A 19315-nucleotide genomic window follows, 5' to 3' on the forward strand; every position below is an offset into this window, starting at 1 on the left:
AACCATTCACTCATGTTTTCTTTTAATGCTTTTATTTTCCATTTGAGATTTCTTTATACTTCGAGTTTCAATTTCCAGCTTCATTAAAAGATTAATTTCAGTTCTAGACAGAAGAACCTGAGGACTGAAACCTCTCAGTCCAACATAATCACAGCTTTCTGTCAGTCAGTTGCAATGGCAGATGATCACAACCCGGTGTGCAGCACGCGCACTTCCACTTATTGACAGGGAATGAGACAAACTCTTAATTTCCACGTCTCCAGGATTCACAGTTATCCTGGATGACGCTCTTGACCGCATGATCATGGCATGATGTCAGGTTGCTGCAAGGGTTGTGCTGACAAACCGGCTTGACGCAGCCGTACACCTGCTTTCCACACGCTCCACTGTATTTACAGTCATCCTGCACGACAACAGCCTCACGGCCACAGCATGTCACACAGCTGCAAGGGTTCTTGCGAACAGGTACGGAGCACTTCACTTTGCTGCAGTCGTCCGACTTCACTCTTAAAGATGGGAAACGGCCGACTTTGCAGCAGTTGTTGATGGCTGACTTATTACAAGGCATAGTGTGAGCTGAAACAATAGAAAAGAGAGATCGTGAGAGGATGAATGGCAAGAAAAAAAACAGTTTTTTAATGCAATGATTATCTTGAGTGGAGTTGAATACTCACATGTTTTCAGTCCTTTTTCCTGATGGAGTTTGAATAATGATTTGCGTCTCTGTGTTTTTGTACTCAGTCTTGCTGGAAGCCACTCTTCTTTTCCTCTGATGTTTCTCTCCTCAGCAGCCCGGTATATATTCACATCTTCATCTCCACCCCGTCCACAGCTCAGAGCTCAAGAATTTTATTTTTCATGAGAGGGCAGGTTCAGTGTTTTAGAGTGAGTCTCACTCATTTACATATTTGATTCACTTGCTGTATGTAATTTCAGATTTCACATCCTATATCATTACATCTCATACACCTCATTTGTCACCTAGGAGAATTATTCAGACAAATTAACAACTTCTCGTTTTCATGACTCTAATCTGACAAGCATGATATAAAGCATATGTCATCATCACTCACAATGGCAAACTCAGCAGCTCTTATAAAAATCCTTTATGGCACAAACAAAAATAAGAGATGCAACATTGCAGGAAAGCAGTAACTGTGTGGAATAAAGATTAAAAAAATAGACATGCTTCGTGTGTCTGTGTGAAAAAGTGTAACTGTCAGGATGTGTATATGTATTGTGTGGATCTATCACAAACTTCTCAAATAACAAAGAAACCGCAATGTACACACTGAATTAAACAAGAAATTAATAAGAAAAAAATACTGTATTATATGGAAGTAATTACGACTTTTTAATCTCACAATTCAGACTTTGTTTTTCGCAATTGCGATATAAACAGAATTACGAGATATAAACTCAGAATTCTGACTTTTTTTGTAAAATGTACTTTTCTTGTAAATAAAATGTTTTTTTACAACTTTGAAAAAAAAAAAACTTTTACAGTGTAGATTCTAAAGTCTAATCTTATAAATAAGAGTTTTTTTCTACATATAAGAAAAAATCTAGAATATATGTAGTTTTTGTTTTTTATATAGTATGAAAACATGCAATTATTTAAGTGATTACTGCATTAACCATTGCATAACATGAAGATTCCACATGTGCCATTCATTAAACAGTTTTTAATTACTTCTCATTAAACGTCCTTTCCCATTGTGAGCAAAAATGACACTTTCCTCTATGTAATGCTGTATTGAAAATTAAATCAGTGAGACTCATGATGAACACTAAAGTCCCTCCCATGAAATGAAGAATTCCTCACATTCTCCTGCTCTGAGCTGTGGACGGGTGGAGATGAAGATGTGAATATATACCGGCTGCTGAGGAGAGAAACATCAGAGCGAGAGAAGAGCTGCTTCCAGCAAGACTTGCTTAGTGTACAATAAATCAAGACTGAAAAGGGCTGAACACGTGTAAGTATTTAATTTGTAATTTCTTACTTTTTAAAGATAATCATTGCTTTTTAATAAGCTGATCAGGTTTTTTCTTGCCATTCATCCTCTCACGATCTCTCTTTTCTATTGTTTCAGCTCACACTATGCCTTGTAATAAGTCAGCCATCAACAACTGCTGCAAAGTCGGCCGTTTCCCATCTTTAAGAGTGAAGTCGGACGACTGCAGCAAAGTGAAGTGCTCCGTACCTGTTCGCAAGAACCCTTGCAGCTGTGTGACATGCTGTGGCCGTGAGGCTGTTGTCGTGCAGGATGACTGTAAATACAGTGGAGCGTGTGGAAAGCAGGTGTACGGCTGCGTCAAGCCGGTTTGTCAGCACAACCCTTGCAGCAACCTGACATCATGCCATGATCATGCGGTCAAGAGCGTCATCCAGGATAACTGTGAATCCTGGAGACATTGTGGAAATGAAGAGTTTGTCTCATTCCCTGTCAATAAGTGGAAGTGCGCGTGCTGCACACCGGGTTGTGATCAACTGCCATTGCAACTGACTGACAGAAAGCTGTGATTATGTTGGACTGAGTGGATTCAGTCCTCAGGTTCTTCTGTTATTGTTGAGTTTGATCATTTAATGAAGCTGGAAAAATGAGGCTAAAAGTATAAAGAAATCTCAAATGGAAAATAAAAGCATTAAAAGAAAACATGAGTGAATGGTTATTTCTGTATAGTTAAAACTATCTTTTTCCCCCCCATAATAAACGGACCATAGGCTACTTGCGGTAAACAAGTCTGACCAGAAAGAGCAAAACATTACACTTACGTTTTACTGATGCATTTTATTTTGTCAATCTAAATGGAGAATGGACAGTGTTTTGCTTAATTAAATTTAATTATAAATAAGGGGATAAAAAGGTATTGTCAAGCAACCTGCAGAAATGACCCTATAATAAATGCCAAACAGGCTCTTGTATCACTCTGGCGGAGTTTAGTTTGCGATAAGCAGCCTTGTAATAAGCAGGACAAGGATGATTATCAAATAAAGACACACCAGTTTGGACTATATGCTTAAATGCAACAATTTTAAATTGTGTGTGTGTGTTGGTGTGTTTCACTACATACAGTTCTTCCATTAGTCCTTCCAGTTTGTGGTATTTTATAGTTTTAGCTCTAATATTTTTCTAGAATGTATGTACAACTTTAGGTAAACTGTAACATACTAATAAACATGTCTAATATTTAAACAGATGAAATTCACTGACTGCCCGCCAGAGGTCGACAACACAATAATACTGAACTGACGCACACCATTGCCATTGACTTTATGTAGGCCTATGCAGATAGATAGATAGATAGATAGATAGATAGTGACTAATAATTGATAAATAAATGTATAACTAATAAATGTAAGTATTAATAAAATACATAAACTTTTGTCGACAGATTTATGCATATATTCAGTGTCAGTAAATATATGAGTGCCATCCGACAGCCCCACAACTTCACGAAGACAAATGATCGCACCAACGCCTAAAAAATACACAAATCAGTTAATAGTGAATATCATGTTGATATTTAGCTGATATCTGACACAGATAGCTAATTAAACATTGATCTGGAAAGTTCTGTATATAAGGTACAGTATAAACACGGTGTTTTCGGGGTGGTATTAATGTTTCTCTAATGTTGTTGTTAAGGTTGTTTTAAAATATTAAACTAATGAAGCTCATTCAGATCAAAAAGACTGCATACAAGTTCATTTACATTTTGTTTTATAGAATATTTCAGTCCTGGGTTTATTTATAATTTATTTTAAAATCTTACTATTTAAAATGTGCAAATCTTGATCAGTACTGCATTCTGTGCTGGATGTCTATATTTGTTTGTTTGCATGTTTAGTAGTAGCCTAGAAATAATCCACTCACGTGTGCATACTTTTAAAAGTTTTTATTTTTCACTTGTTATTTCTTTGTACTTTTGGCCTCATTTTTCCAGCTTCATTAAATGATCAAACTCAACAATAACAGAAGAACCTGAGGACTGAATCCACTCAGTCCAACATAATCACAGCTTTCTGTCAGTCAGTTGCAATGGCAGTTGATCACAACCCGGTGTGCAGCACGCGCACTTCCACTTATTGACAGGGAATGAGACAAACTCTTCATTTCCACAATGTCTCCAGGATTCACAGTTATCCTGGATGACGCTCTTGACCGCATGATCATGGCATGATGTCAGGTTGCTGCAAGGGTTGTGCTGACAAACCGGCTTGACGCAGCCGTACACCTGCTTTCCACACGCTCCACTGTATTTACAGTCATCCTGCACGACAACAGCCTCACGGCCACAGCATGTCACACAGCTGCAAGGGTTCTTGCGAACAGGTACGGAGCACTTCACTTTGCTGCAGTCGTCCGACTTCACTCTTAAAGATGGGAAACGGCCGACTTTGCAGCAGTTGTTGATGGCTGACTTATTACAAGGCATAGTGTGAGCTGAAACAATAGAAAAGAGAGATCGTGAGAGGATGAATGGCAAGAAAAAAAAACAGTTTTTTGAATGCAATGATTATCTTGAGTGGAGTTGAATACTCACATGTTTTCAGTCCTTTTTCCTGATGGAGTTTGAATAATGATTTGCGTCTCTTGTGTTTTTGTACTCAGTCTTGCTGGAAGCCACTCTTCTTTTCCTCTGATGTTTCTCTCCTCAGCAGCCCGGTATATATTCACATCTTCATCTCCACCCCGTCCACAGCTCAGAGCTCAAGAATTGTATTTTTCATGAGAGGGCAGGTTCAGTGTTTTAGAGTGAGTCTCACTCATTTACATATTTGATTCACTTGCTGTATGTAATTTCAGATTTCACATCCTATATCATTACATCTCATACACCTCATTTGTCACCTTATTTGAATAGAATTATTCAGACAAATTAACAACTTTCTTCTCGTTTTCATGACTCTAATCTGACAAGCATGATATAAAGCATATGTGATCATCACTCACAATGGCAAACTCAGCAGCTCTTATAAAAATCCTTTATGGCACAAACAAAAACAAGAGATGCAAACACCGTAATATATGGAAGTAATTGTGACTTTTTATCTCAGAATTCAGACTTTGTTTCTCACAATTGCGATATAAACAGAATTACGAGATATAAACTCAGAATTCTGATTTTTTTTGTAAAATGTACTTTTCTTGTAAATAAAATGTTTTATTACAACTTTGAAAAAAAAACTTTTACAGTGTAGATAAAGTCTAATCTTATAAATAAGTTAGATTTTTTTTTTTTCTACATAAGAAAAAATTCTAGAATATATGTAGTTTTTGTTTTTTATATAGTATGAAAACATGCAATTATTTAAGTGATTACTGCATTAACCATTGCATAACATGAAGATTCCACATGTGCCATTCATTAAACAGTTTTTAATTACTTCTCATTAAACTTCCTTTCCCATTGTGAGCAAAAATGCCACTTTCCTTTATGTAATGCTGTAAAGATTGCACTAATGCTGTATTGAAAATTAAATCAGTGAGACTCATGATGAACACTAAAGTCCCTCCCATGAAATGAAGAATTCCTCACATTCTCCTGCTCTGAGCTGTGGACGGGTGGAGATGAAGATGTGAATATATACCGGCTGCTGAGGAGAGAAACATCAGAGCGAGAGAAGAGCTGCTACTAGCAAGACTTGCTTAGTGTACAATAAATCAAGACTGAAAAGGACTGAACACATGTGAGTATTTAATTTGTCATGTATTACTTTTTTTTAACGATAATCATTGCATTCAAAAAACTGTTTTTTTTTCTTGCCATTCATCCTCTCACGATCTCTCTTTTCTATTGTTTCAGCTCACACTATGCCTTGTAATAAGTCAGCCATCAACAACTGCTGCAAAGTCGGCCGTTTCCCATCTTTAAGAGTGAAGTCGGACGACTGCAGCAAAGTGAAGTGCTCCGTACCTGTTCGCAAGAACCCTTGCGATTAATCTTTTAATGAAGCTAGAAAAATGAGGCTAAAAGTATAAAGAAATCTCAAATGGAAAATAAAAGCATTAAAAGAAAACATGAGTGAATGGTTTATTTCTGTATAGTTAAAACTACTTTTTTCCCCCCATAATAAAATGGAAAATGAACAGTGTTTTACAAAGAAAAATAAAAACTTTTGAAAGTATGCACAGTGGATGTGAGTGGATTATTTCTGTGGTATTAAACATGCAAACATACAAATATAGACATCCAGCACAGAATGCTGTACTGATCAAGATTTTCACATTTTAAATGGTAAGATTTTAAAATAAATTATATATAAACCCAGGACTGAAATATTGCCTGTTTTAGGGTTAACAGAAATATCTGTAAAATTACTGGATAATGTCCTGGTAATGTCAAGTGTATGATTCCCAGTCCCAGAGAATGCATGGATTTCAAAAATGCATAGTTTCAATTCAGTATAAGTTGCTTTGAATAAAAGTTACTGCAAAATGTGTAAATGTTAACGATTAATTTAACAGTGGATCAATACAAGACATGACTTGTCAACTGATTACTGTTGTAACATTGAAATGTTGTTGCAGAAAGCTTCTCAGACTTTAGAGTTAAAAGCAACATTGTTCAAAACCATCAATTCAATTAATTTCAAGTTTATTTGTATAGCGCTTTTCACAATACAAATCGTTGCAAAGCAGCTTTACAGAAAAATAAGTTTCTACAATATATTTATCATCACACATAATCTAAACATTCTGAGACCCAAAAATTCATATTCATAGACCATTCAGGGAACCCGAAACTTGTTAATCGGGATATATTACAAGCCTTATTTTCAAAACAACATTTCAAACTTTAATTTTCTGTATGTGTTTGTTTCAGTCTTTCTAATTTCTGATCTGTGGTTCTTAGTTTGATGAAGGAGTCTTGGCTGCATGTTTCTTTGTGTTGGAGAAGAGTGGCAGTCCTTGCTCAGGATGGCGAGACCCCATTAATGTATTCAGGGTGGTATCTGCCATGGTAAGTCTGAAAATCAATCATGATCAATGAGTTATGATGATGTGAAGCAGATTACACAATATTGTCAATGTTTAGGTTAATTCCAACGATGATCATGGTGGAGCACGATGGGTAACTGGCAAAAGATCTGTGAGGGAGGACTTTCTCCTACTGCTTGGAGTGGCAGCAGTGCCATCCTGAAACAGTACCACAACAGTGGAGGAATACCTGCCAAATTTGGACAGTGCTGGGTTTTTGCTGGAGTCACCAACACAAGTAAGATATTGAGCATTATTGAGAGTGATATAGTAGTGTAAAAACGTTGCTTTAGTTCTTATTGTGCCACTGTCAAATACAGAGAGTGAAGCGTTTAAATTGAGTAAGCTAAAATATATGAGGAATCAAAAACATTATTCATGCATTTATATCTAGCAATTATTGTACCAAAATGTGAATCAAATTGAATCATGAGCATCATATCTATGGACTTTTATGGCAAACAGCCAACCTAGCTAGTTATTTTTATTGTTGGCATTTTATTAAATTTTAATATCTGAATGTTTGTGAGAAAAATAAAAATCTGCATATGTGATAGACAGAGCTGGGTAGTAACTGATTACATGTAATCTGGATTACGTAATCAGATTCCAAAAATGAAGTACTTGTAATTAGAATAAATTACATTTTTAAATAATCAGATTGCAGTTACTTTTTATGGATTACATATTTACACAATAGCAATAAATTATTCATAATTTACTGATTCTCCCTATAATTCCTCTTTTTCATCTTTTAAAATGTCCTTTCTAAAATAGCCTTCTGCTTATATACATTCAGAAAGTCTTCCATTTTTGTGGACATTCACACAGAGAGATCAGTCATTAGTCAGGTGGCCACACAGCATTTGACCACTGCATTTACAAAAAATATTTCAGGTTTAAGAAGTGTTTCGACATTGTATCAACTACTGATGAACACATTAATTTTTATTTGAATTATCAGTCAGTAGGTTATTTAACCATGTATTACTATAATGTCATTTAGGAAGCTTTTGTCTTTGAAACACATTAACATGCACACATTTACGTTATTTCTTATTTACATGTAATGCATGCATTCCCAAACTTTTTTGTTATCTGAACTTCTTTCACCTAATATATTTACTTGAAGTACTCATGAGATTTTAAAATAAATATTTTAATAATGATCACATTTACATGGCGTTGGTTAATGGTCACATGACATGCAGGTGAACAAATAAAATATATATTTTTTTGTGTTTTATTTTGATTGATGTTATTTTAAAATTACTTATTTTTATTTTATTTTTTATGATTTAATAAATCGTTAGCTTTTCATTAAACTCACGAACCCCCTGCAGTTCCTTCACAAACCCCACTTTGGGAAACCTTGATGTAATATAATATTTAATGCACTTCATGTTGTTAATTACAACAAATGGAATACATTTTCTTACTCTTTGTATTTTTATATCAATATGGTACAAGATTGTCTTATTTAAGTCAATGTGATAAACGAGTAAGGTCAAAAGTAATCTAAAAGTAGTCAAAAAGTAGTCTGATTACATTACCTAAAATGTGTAATGTAATGGATAATGTTACTAACTACAATTTTTGTCATGTAATTTGGAATCAGTAACGGACTACAATTAGTAAGTAATCTACCCAGCTCTGGCTAATGGATGTCAATGAAAGAGGCTTCACTACGCTGAATAAACAGCTTTTTAGAGGAAACAGCTTATCATTTAATGAATCGACAGCCTATCGGCTAATCTCCAACATGTTTTAAATTAAGCAATACTTTTGGATTTAACTATTTTTAGATTTTACACCGAAAAAAATGCGGTTTTATAAGAGAAGTCATTGAGTTTTTGCAACAGGTGGGGTACAGCTTATGGCATTTCTCATTCAATCATATGGTATCCGTAAACGGCGACTGAGTGTCGCACAACTCTGACGGAAATTCAGTGACGTCAAGACTGTAATGTGATTGGTTATTAAGGCACACATGATCCAAGTTGACTGTTACGCTTTCTCCAATAGTAAGAAATAGGCCTACAGACCCTCTCATCTCCCTATAGTAAGACAATCTCTGGATATAAATCGCATGCCCAATTTAATGCCGAACGGACACGGGACCAGAGATGTTGGGAATGAAATTGGGACATTTTGTTAGCATTTCTCTCACTTCTTCTCAGTGTTGCGGTGTTTCGGCATTCCCACACGTCCAGTCTCAAATTTCAGTTCAAAGTTTTAGTTATTTTATCACATCAAGTTAAACGAAGTGAAAATAGGAAATGTTAGCAAATAGTTGCAAAAAATAAGTGGGAACATCTGCTCATTAAGCTTTCTGCTTACTGCATCTAGATGTTACTTTGAGTTTTTCTACCTTAAAGGGATAGTTCACCCAAAAATGAAAATTAGCCCATGATTTACTCTCAAACCATCCTAGGTGTATATGACTTTCTTTTTTCAGACGAATACAATCTGAGTTATATAAAAAAAATGTCCTGGCTCTTCCAAACTTTATAATGGCAGTGAATGGTTTTGATTTTGAACCCCAAAAATTGCTCCACACGGCTCCGGGGTGTTAATAAAGGCTTTCTGAAGCGAAGCGGTGCGTTTGTAAGAAAAATAAACATATTTAAAACTTTGTAAACCGTAATCTCTAGCTTCCGCTAACTGTCCTACACACGTATGCGAGAGAGTGGCGTTCCAGCGGATGACGTAGGCGTAGGCGTAGCGTAAGCTCCAGTGAGAAGTGACGAACGCGGAAATGCAGAGGAGAGAGCAAAACAAAACACCGGTCACGAATTAGAAGTACAAAATGAGGATTTGCAAAGAAAAATGTTGGGGGATTTTGATATAAGCCAAAAGGAGACTGTTTTTCCTTTGCTATAAACAAAGCTGTGTGAAGTACTTTTTATGATGGATGGATGCACTTTTTTGAGCTTCAAAATCTCGACCACCGTTCAGTGCCATTATAATGCTTGGAAGAGCCAGGACATTTTTTAATATAACTTCGATTGGATTCGTCTGGAAGAAGAAAGTCATATAGGATGGCTTGAGTGTGAGTAAATCATGGGGTAATTTTCATTTTTGGGTGAACTATCCCTTTAATTATTTAATTTGCCTAAATGTATGGTACATTAAGTGTTTGTTTAATTCTACTTTTTTTTTTTGATGGTTTTAGTTAAGTTTTAGTAAGTAATTTAGTAATTTTAGTAGGTAATTGTGACGAGTGGGGGCGGGGCCGAGAGCCGTGGGAACGGAGCGAGGCCGGTGGAGTGATTGCTAATGAGCCACACCTGCACCCACTCACCGGTCTCGAGTCTCACGGAGGAGCTCCGGAAGGATAAAAGGGAGGAGTGACGACCGTGTTGGACGAGAGAGGACCAGGCCTGGATTTTATTTTGTGTTTTGGTTTCGTTTGTGCGCGACAGTCGTCCGCGAGGGGCTGTCGCGCTATTTTGTGTTTATTTTATTATTAAAGTTCATTTAAATGTCCGCCGGTGCCCGCCTCCTTCTTCCCGTGACTACGAACTGTGTTACAGTAATAACCCGGATTTATGTAACATTAGCATTAATCATCCTTTTTCTACAATACTGAAGAGCATCATGCAAGTTCAGGCCACCTCAGGAAACAATTGTGATTTCATAAAAGTTGTGACTTCATTATTGTTTTAGTAATTAAAGTTGCTGCTTTTCTATATGTAGGAACTTCCACGTGTGGAATGAGGCCTGGATGACTCGGTCAGATCTGCCATCTGGTTTTGGAGGTTGGCAGGTGGTTGATTCCACTCCTCAGGAAACCAGCCAGGGCATCTTCCGCTGCGGCCCCACCTCTGTTGCTGCAGTCCGCAGCGGACAGGTCTACCTCAAATATGACACAACCTTCGTTTTCGCTGAAGTATGCTAATTCATCACAAATCTGTCACAATTTCACTACATAGATTTATAATATGGTAGGTGTTAGTACTAAATATTTGGCTCTTTTTGTTGTAGGTGAATAGTGATAAAGTCTACTGGCAGCGCAAAAATAACGGGACCTTCGCTGTGATTCGGGTTGACAAGAGTGCTGTAGGTCACTGCATCAGCACCAAAGCTGTCGGCTCAGATCAACGTGTAGACATCACACACCCCTACAAATATGCAGAAGGTGAAACTCCTCATTAAATAATGTCGTGTCAGTTGAGATATTTTCACTTACACATGACAAAACCATTTACATGTTTTTGAAAAGCTTCATTTTAAAAATACAGATTATTTTTTATCTAAATAATCAAAGGTTAAAATGGAATAAAAGTGTAAATCCAAATATAATATAAACTACACATCAAGCTTTAGTTAACTTTATGTATTTATTTTATTTTATTTTTATTTTAGGTTTGTCAATATCAAATTTATTTATATAGGACAATTTAAAAGCAACAAATATGTTGTACATCAAAATATAAAACAAAAACTTCATGTCACGCTTTAGTTAACTTATTTATTTAAGTAATTTTTTATTTAATTTGTTTTTATTGCTATTTTATTTTAGGTATTTCAGTGTCAATCTATTCATATAGCACAATTAAGAAAACAACCAATGTGCTGTACGTCAAAACGTAAAACATTATTAAAACTTTACGTCACGCTTTGGTTAACTTATTTACTTTTTAATTTATTATATTTTATTTTATTTCATTTCATTTCATTTTATTTCTATGACAAATTTATTCATATAACACAATTAAGAAAACAACTAACGCTCTGGACATCAAAATATAAAACATAAAAACTTCACATCACGCTTTGGTTAACTTATTTACTTTTTATATTTCATTTTATTTTATTTCTATGACGAATTTATTCATATAGCACAATTAAGAAAACAACTAATGTGCTGGACATCAAAATATAAAACATAAAAACTTCACGTCACGCTTTGATTAACTTATTTAATTTCAATGTCAGATTTATTCATATAGCACAATTAAATAACAACAACCAATGTGCTGTACATCAAAACATCCAAAATAGTAGTAACATTTTGTGTATTTCACATATATCCTACAACAGCATAACATACTAATTGATTAAAAGCTATACATTTAAACACATGTACAGTTGTGGTTTCTAAAACATTCTAATCATCCCTTCGCTCTGATTTCCACTTCATTGTTCAGGTACGGAGGAGGAGCGCACCGCTGTGGAAACAGCCTGTAGATACGGCGCCAAATGATCCACCTACTCTCCCGCCGGTGACAGTGATGTGACTCTTGAGGTTCCTATGGAGGATAATGAACCATGTGTTGGTCAAGATGCTGTGCTGTCCATCATTCTGAAGAACAACAGCAGCTCACCTCGCAGTGTCCATCTCTACAGCCAGGTGTCAGCCTCGTACCACACTGTAGTCAACAGGACCTTCATGAAGAAAGACCAGAGGAGCGTCTAGCTCAAGCCTCATGAGGGTGAGAGATGATAGAAGGATAAAGCTTAACTACAGCCACTCACCAGCAGAACAACACTTGAAATATTAACTTTATTGTTAACTAAAACTATTAAAAATACTTTTCGGTAATTGAAATAAAGCTGAAATAAAATATACATTTTAGATAGAAAAACATAGAAAGCTTGGAATAGGTTTAAGTTGAAATACTAAAATTATTAAATGACTTAAATGAAAATTAATTAAAACTATATAGAAATATAAAAAAAACAAAACCTAATGAATTGACAAATTCACAAAATAAAATTACTAAAATATAAACTAAAATTAAAATGAAAATATAATAAAAGTGAATTCAAAATATTACTAAATACTATAATAGTATATAAAAAATACTAAAATAATACTGTTATAGTGTTGTATACTTGAAAATAAGACAAATTTAATTCTATTTTAATTTAATTAAATAACTGAGATGACATTTTTAAACAATTAATAATAATTATAATAATTAAAAACATAACCACTTACCATTAGAAATGTTTCAACTGACTGAAATAAGTTTAAGGTAAAATTACTAAAATACTAAAATTGAAATAAAAATTTAAGTTAAATAGAAATATGAAATATTTATAGTTAAAATACTAATAAAATACTAACAAATACTAATAAAAATGACAGAAGCACACAACAAAATGACTAAATCTTAAACTAAAATTAAATTGAAAACTGAACATATAGAAATAAAAGGTAATTCAATACTATAATGATAGATAAATAAACAAACAAACCTAAACCAATTTAATTATATTTTAATTCAACAATTCAAATTATACTTTTAAACAATTATTATTATTATTATTAATAATAATAAAATATAAATATAAATATTAGATGAAAAACATACACTAAACAAACTCATTTCTGTTAGTTGCCAGATCAACATTTCTAATCGTCGTTTAAGTATTAAAATTATTTAAAAATTAAAGGTAAATAAAATATTAAAAAAAACAAATAAAAATGGCAAAAACTGAAAATATAAAAATAAAGATAGTTCAAAATATTAATAAATACTATAATAGTATAGTAATAATACTGAAATAACACTGATACAGTGTTGTATACTTGTATAGTACATAATAGTACATTCTAAATGATGACTTGTAATGAGTCTTAATGTTCATGTAGTATGAATCTTTTGGCTGTACAGTTCAGTCTCTGGAGTGGACACTGCAGTATGAGGACTATAAGGAGCATCTGGTGGGTCTTGCGGCGCTGATGCTCACTCTTTCTGGACGGGTCACTGAGACTAAACAAACTCTGGCCAAACAGTTCAGCTTCAGACTGCGTTAAAGGTAAATAAAATATTTAAAAAAACAAATAAAAATGGCAAAAACTGAAAATATAAAAATAAAGATAGTTCAAAATATTAATAAATACTATAATAGTATAGTAATAATACTGAAATAACACTGATACAGTGTTGTATACTTGTATAGTACATAATAGTACATTCTAAATGATGACTTGTAATGAGTCTTAATGTTCATGTAGTATGAATCTTTTGGCTGTACAGTTCAGTCTCTGGAGTGGACACTGCAGTATGAGGACTATAAGGAGCATCTGGTGGGTCTTGCGGCGCTGATGCTCACTCTTTCTGGACGGGTCACTGAGACTAAACAAACTCTGGCCAAACAGTTCAGCTTCAGACTGCGCACACCAGACCTCATCATCACTGTGAGTTCACATGACTCGCCATATATTGAGACTCCACCTGGTGATGATATTATCTATTGTGGCTGTATTGCATTAATGTGGCTTGTGTGCTATTTTCTCTCTCAGCCTGTGTGTGATGCTGTGCTGGGCAGATATCTGAAAGTCAAAATCAAGTTCCAGAACCCACTGCCCCGTGTGCTGAAGAGCGTCATATTCCGGATTGAGGGATTGGGAATGCAGCATGTCAAAACCATTGACTATGGGTAAGACATTCATTCAGTCAAATTGTTGTCTGTTGTCTTATGTTTGAGTGATGTATTGAATGTTCTCAATGATTTTACTGAATTAGTTTTACAGTCCTTTGTTTTCTTGTAGCTTGTGAGTATGAAAGTATTAAGACATAAATGTTTTACTGGTTTCTCTGATTTAAGCTTCTGTTGCCAAAACGGAGTTCTGAAGTTTGTTTAATTTTTGTGAATCAGTTCAAATATTCTGTTTCTGTTGAATTGATTAAACACTCTGATTCACTGTTCATGGAAGTGTTATTTTACTCATAAATATTTTATAAAAATTTTATTTTGGCTATAGTATACATTATAATTGACTATAATATACATTATAACACACATGCAATGTGTGTGTGTGTGTGTGTATACAGTGCCTTGCGTAAGTATTCATACCCCTTCATTTTTTTCACGCTTTGTTTTGTTGCTGCCTTATGTTAAACTGCTTTAAATTACTTTTTTTCCCACATCAATCTACACTCCATACACCAAATGTAGGTGCTTTTTTTGCAAAGTCCAAGTGTGTTTTCATGTGTCTTCACTGAAGAGAGTATTGAGTTTGGCCACACCACCATAAAGCCCAGATCAGTGGAGTATTGCAGTGATGTTTGTCCTTCTGTAGGTTTCTCCTATCTCCACATATGATCATGGAGCTCAACTAGAGTGACCATCAGGTTCTTGGTCACCATGCTAACCAAAGCCCTTCTCCATCAGCTGCTCAGTTTGGCCAGGAGGCCAGCTCTAGGAAGAGTCCTGGTTGTTTCAGACGTCTTCCATTAAGAGTAACAGAGACTACATGCTTCTGTGAACCTTCAGTGAAGCAGAATTTTTTCTGAACACTTCCCCAGATGTTTGGCTTGATGCAATCCTGTTTCTGCGCTCTACAGGCAGTTCTTTTGACCTCAGGGCTTGGTTTTTGCTCTGATATGCATTTTCAGCTGTTAGACATTTTATTAAGACGTGTGCATTTCCAAATCATAGCCATTGAATTGAATTTGCCACAGGTTAACTTCACTCGAAGTGTACTAACATCTACAAGCAATATGAATGCTCCTGAGCTAAATTTCAACTGTCCCAAATAAGGGTATGAATACTTATGCAATGGAATATTTTTTATTTTTAATAAATTTGCAAAGATGTTAAAAACCTGTTTTTTCTTTTTGTATTACCATTATGGTGTATGGAGTGTAGATTGATGTGGAAAAAAAAGTAATTTAAAGCAGTTTAACATAAGGCAGCAACATAACAAAACATGAAAACAAATGAAGGGGTATGAATACTTTCGCAAGGCACTGTATATATGTATATACACACACATAACATAAAATTATTGGTTTTCAATATATATTATTTTGTTGTTTTATATATATATACATTTACTACTAATATATATGTTTTAAAAATAATTTTAAAATTTATGTTTTTTTAAATAACCTTTTTTTTCCACACTTTCTTTCAGTGATATTTCAGACCAAGCCTCAGTGTGTCTGACAGAGACAGTTGTTCCCAAAAGGTCCGGCCCACAGAAACTTCTAGCAACACTCGACTGTCCTCAGCTCACTCAGGTGCATGGAGTCGCAAACATCTTGGTCAGAGATCACTGAATAACCTTCACTTCATCGAATCATTGCAAACATCTACATTCTTAAAACATTGAAAACTGCACTGCGGCTTCAGTATTTCAGTTTGAGGGCAGAATGTGTTTGAATTAACCTACGCAATGCAAACATTGATGCTTTTCGAGGTACTTATCCCAGTTAGCATGTGCTTGTAGATCTATGCCAATCGAGAAATGGAAAAGCAAAATTGTTAATTTTCATCATTGGTGGCTCTCAGTTTTCTAATTAACCAAACCCATAGCGTTTAGTTTCAAAACGAAAAACTATGAAAACACCTGTCAAAGTGGAGCAGGTGTACTTGCTGTGTTCATATTCTAGTTTACACATTAACACTTCACTAACAAAAAGCCATTATTTTATTCCACTACAACATCTCAAACTCTATTAAAACCATTGCATCCTTGAGCTTTATATTTCATATAATGTTATGATTTAAAATGTTACACAATTTAGCATGCTTCACCCAATTCAGCATTATTACCTATCTTTATAAATGAACATTTACACACACGTTTAAGTGTTTAAAGCAGTCACATTTATTGGCTTCTTCTATGCACATTTACTAAACAGCCAGACAAGCTGGCAAACGGTTTTAGAGACATTTTACAATGGGACTTTCCACAAAGTTTACTAAAAAATAAATACAAGACTCAAAGTGTTGCACAAATCAAAAATATACAAACGCTTATAATTAATGTAAACTTTGAAAACATGTTACATAAGAAACACCCTGGAAACGATTTTAAAAGGTATTCTATTTACAAATTTGTACAAAAAAAAATATATATATATAATTTTAGTTGCTTGAAGACTTCAGTCTAGTACCAGAAAAGACATCACGTAACTGTGTGTGTACAGTACAGCAAGTGTTTGTCCAACTCTGAAATCCTTTGGTACACAAATCTTTGCATGTTACCATTCACCAAGCATGCTTTAACTTTAACAATATGAGATTTCAATTCATAATTGCTTTTGCTATGTGTTAACTATTCCTGTTTAAATAGCCTTAGGTACAGCAATAGACAATGTGAAAACCTTCACAACATACTAAACATCAGTGCAAATTTTAAGGTTAGACTTTACAATGTTGGAATGGTAGCTTACAAAATCGTTTACCTCTGTCTTGGAGAAAGATAGTGAAAGTCTTCACCTCCTTTTAGATACGCAAAAAAAATTTAATATTGCTCAGGTTTGTAAATGTGTGTTTTCCCCTTTGTGTATCATCAAAGCTAGTTAGTTGTTAGTGATCAAATAGTTGAGGACAGCTCAAATACCTGGTCCTGTAAATGATCCAAAGACTAAATCTCACCAAGCAAGGTAAATTGCAAACACACCAGAAGGTCAATGGTACAAAGGAGAGAAATACCAAATACACCACTGGACACCATTATGTTTCAAAGTATCATTAACAGAGTAGCTTATGCCATTCATATTTTTTAATATTATTTATAAGTGGTTTTATCGTCTGCATTAAATTCGTCTGTCTTTTAAAACCAGTGTTTTCCCACTAAAGCTTTACCTCTGAAAAGAAAAACATAAGTCCATAAATCCATAAATAAATCTGCAGTCATAAATTTATCAAAGCCCAATATTTCATAAAAGCCAGCTAGATACTAATAATCCTTTCGCTTTAATACCAAAATGAAAAACATGAGGTGGCTCTTGGAAACTGATTTAAAAAAAGAAGCCGGGAAAAACGATAACCAAAAGAGTAGTCCAAGTCCATTTGTCTTTTGCAACCTTTTTTTACAACCTCTTTCCTTTGCATCCTTTTCAGCACATCCTCAACACACACAGATTTATTTGTTGCTCCAGCAAAAGAAAGTCTTTATATAACTATCAAGATGCAAACCCTCTTACTTCAGACTTGCTCTGTCTCTCAATCCGACTTGACACTACATCTCTGTAGTCTTTCTTTGGATATTTTACTGTCTGTGCTACAAACAGCAACAGCATTGAGAAAGGAATATGTTTTCCATCAGTTTCAAGGATGATACCAAACTTTAAGTCCTTCTTGTAACTTTCCTCATTGCCCTCTCAACATTGCAAATTCAAACCCAAAGCAACACAAACTGCAAAAGCCTCCTGACCAAAAGCACTTCCACGACACACTTCTAAAAACTTCTACTTATCCTTCTACAATATTATTCTGCCATAGTCTGTTTACTACATATAAATGTTTTTGAAAAAGATTGTCAAGAGTGTTTCAATCTGATTTTTGACCAGAAACAGCTCATGGCCTCACAGATCTGACATCTTGGTGAGGCAAATCCTCTGTCTTGGAGAAAGATAGTGAAAGTCTTCACCTCCTTTTAGATACGCAAAAAAAATTTAATATTGCTCAGGTTTGTAAATGTGTGTTTTCCCCTTTGTGTATCATCAAAGCTAGTTAGTTGTTAGTGATCAAATAGTTGAGGACAGCTCAAATACCTGGTCCTGTAAATGATCCAAAGACTAAATCTCACCAAGCAAGGTAAATTGCAAACACACCAGAAGGTCAATGGTACAAAGGAGAGAAATGCCAAATACGTTACTGGACACCAAAGGATCGTTAACAGAGTAGCTTATGCTATTAATATATTTTATATTATTTATAAGTGGTTTTATTTTCTGCATTAAATTCGTCTGTCTTTTAAAACCAGTGTTTTCCCACTAAAGCTTTACCTCTGAAAAGAAAAACATAAGTCCATAAATCCATAAATAAATCTGCAGTCATAAATTTATCAAAGCCCAATATTTCATAAAAGCCAGCTAGATACTAATAATCCTTTCGCTTTAATACCAAAATGAAAAACATGAGGTGGCTCTTGGAAACTGATTTAAAAAAAGAAGCCGGGAAAAACGATAACCAAAAGAGTAGTCCAAGTCCATTTGTCTTTTGCAACCTTTTTTTACAACCTCTTTCCTTTGCATCCTTTTCAGCACATCCTCAACACACACAGATTTATTTGTTGCTCCAGCAAAAGAAAGTCTTTATATAACTATCAAGATGCAAACCCTCTTACTTCAGACTTGCTCTGTCTCTCAATCCGACTTGACACTACATCTCTGTAGTCTTTCTTTGGATATTTTACTGTCTGTGCTACAAACAGCAACAGCATTGAGAAAAGAATATGTTTTCCATCAGTTTCAAGGACTATACCCAACTTTAAGTCCTTCTCGTAACTTTCCTCATTGCCCTATCAACATCGCAAATTCAAACCCAAAGCAACACAAACTGCAAAAGCCTCCTGACCAAAAGCACTTCCACGACACACTTCTAAAAACTTCTACTTATCCTTCTACAATATTATT

At 34.7% G+C, this 19315-nt stretch overlaps 2 pseudogenes; both read left to right on the forward strand.

Annotated features, from left to right (window-relative positions):
• The window catches only part of LOC107751845 (cytochrome P450 2J6-like), a 19042-nt pseudogene extending 16518 nt beyond the window's left edge, over positions 1-2524 (forward strand).
• Positions 2525-5819: 3295 nt separating this feature from the next.
• On the forward strand, positions 5820-16006 carry LOC107751846 (protein-glutamine gamma-glutamyltransferase K-like; annotated as a pseudogene).
• Positions 16007-19315: the final 3309 nt, after the last annotated feature.

This window comes from Sinocyclocheilus rhinocerous, unplaced genomic scaffold, assembly GCF_001515625.1.
Source record: "Sinocyclocheilus rhinocerous isolate Xijiao unplaced genomic scaffold, SAMN03320098_v1.1 scaffold2126, whole genome shotgun sequence".
NCBI classification, from domain to species: domain Eukaryota; kingdom Metazoa; phylum Chordata; class Actinopteri; order Cypriniformes; family Cyprinidae; genus Sinocyclocheilus; species Sinocyclocheilus rhinocerous.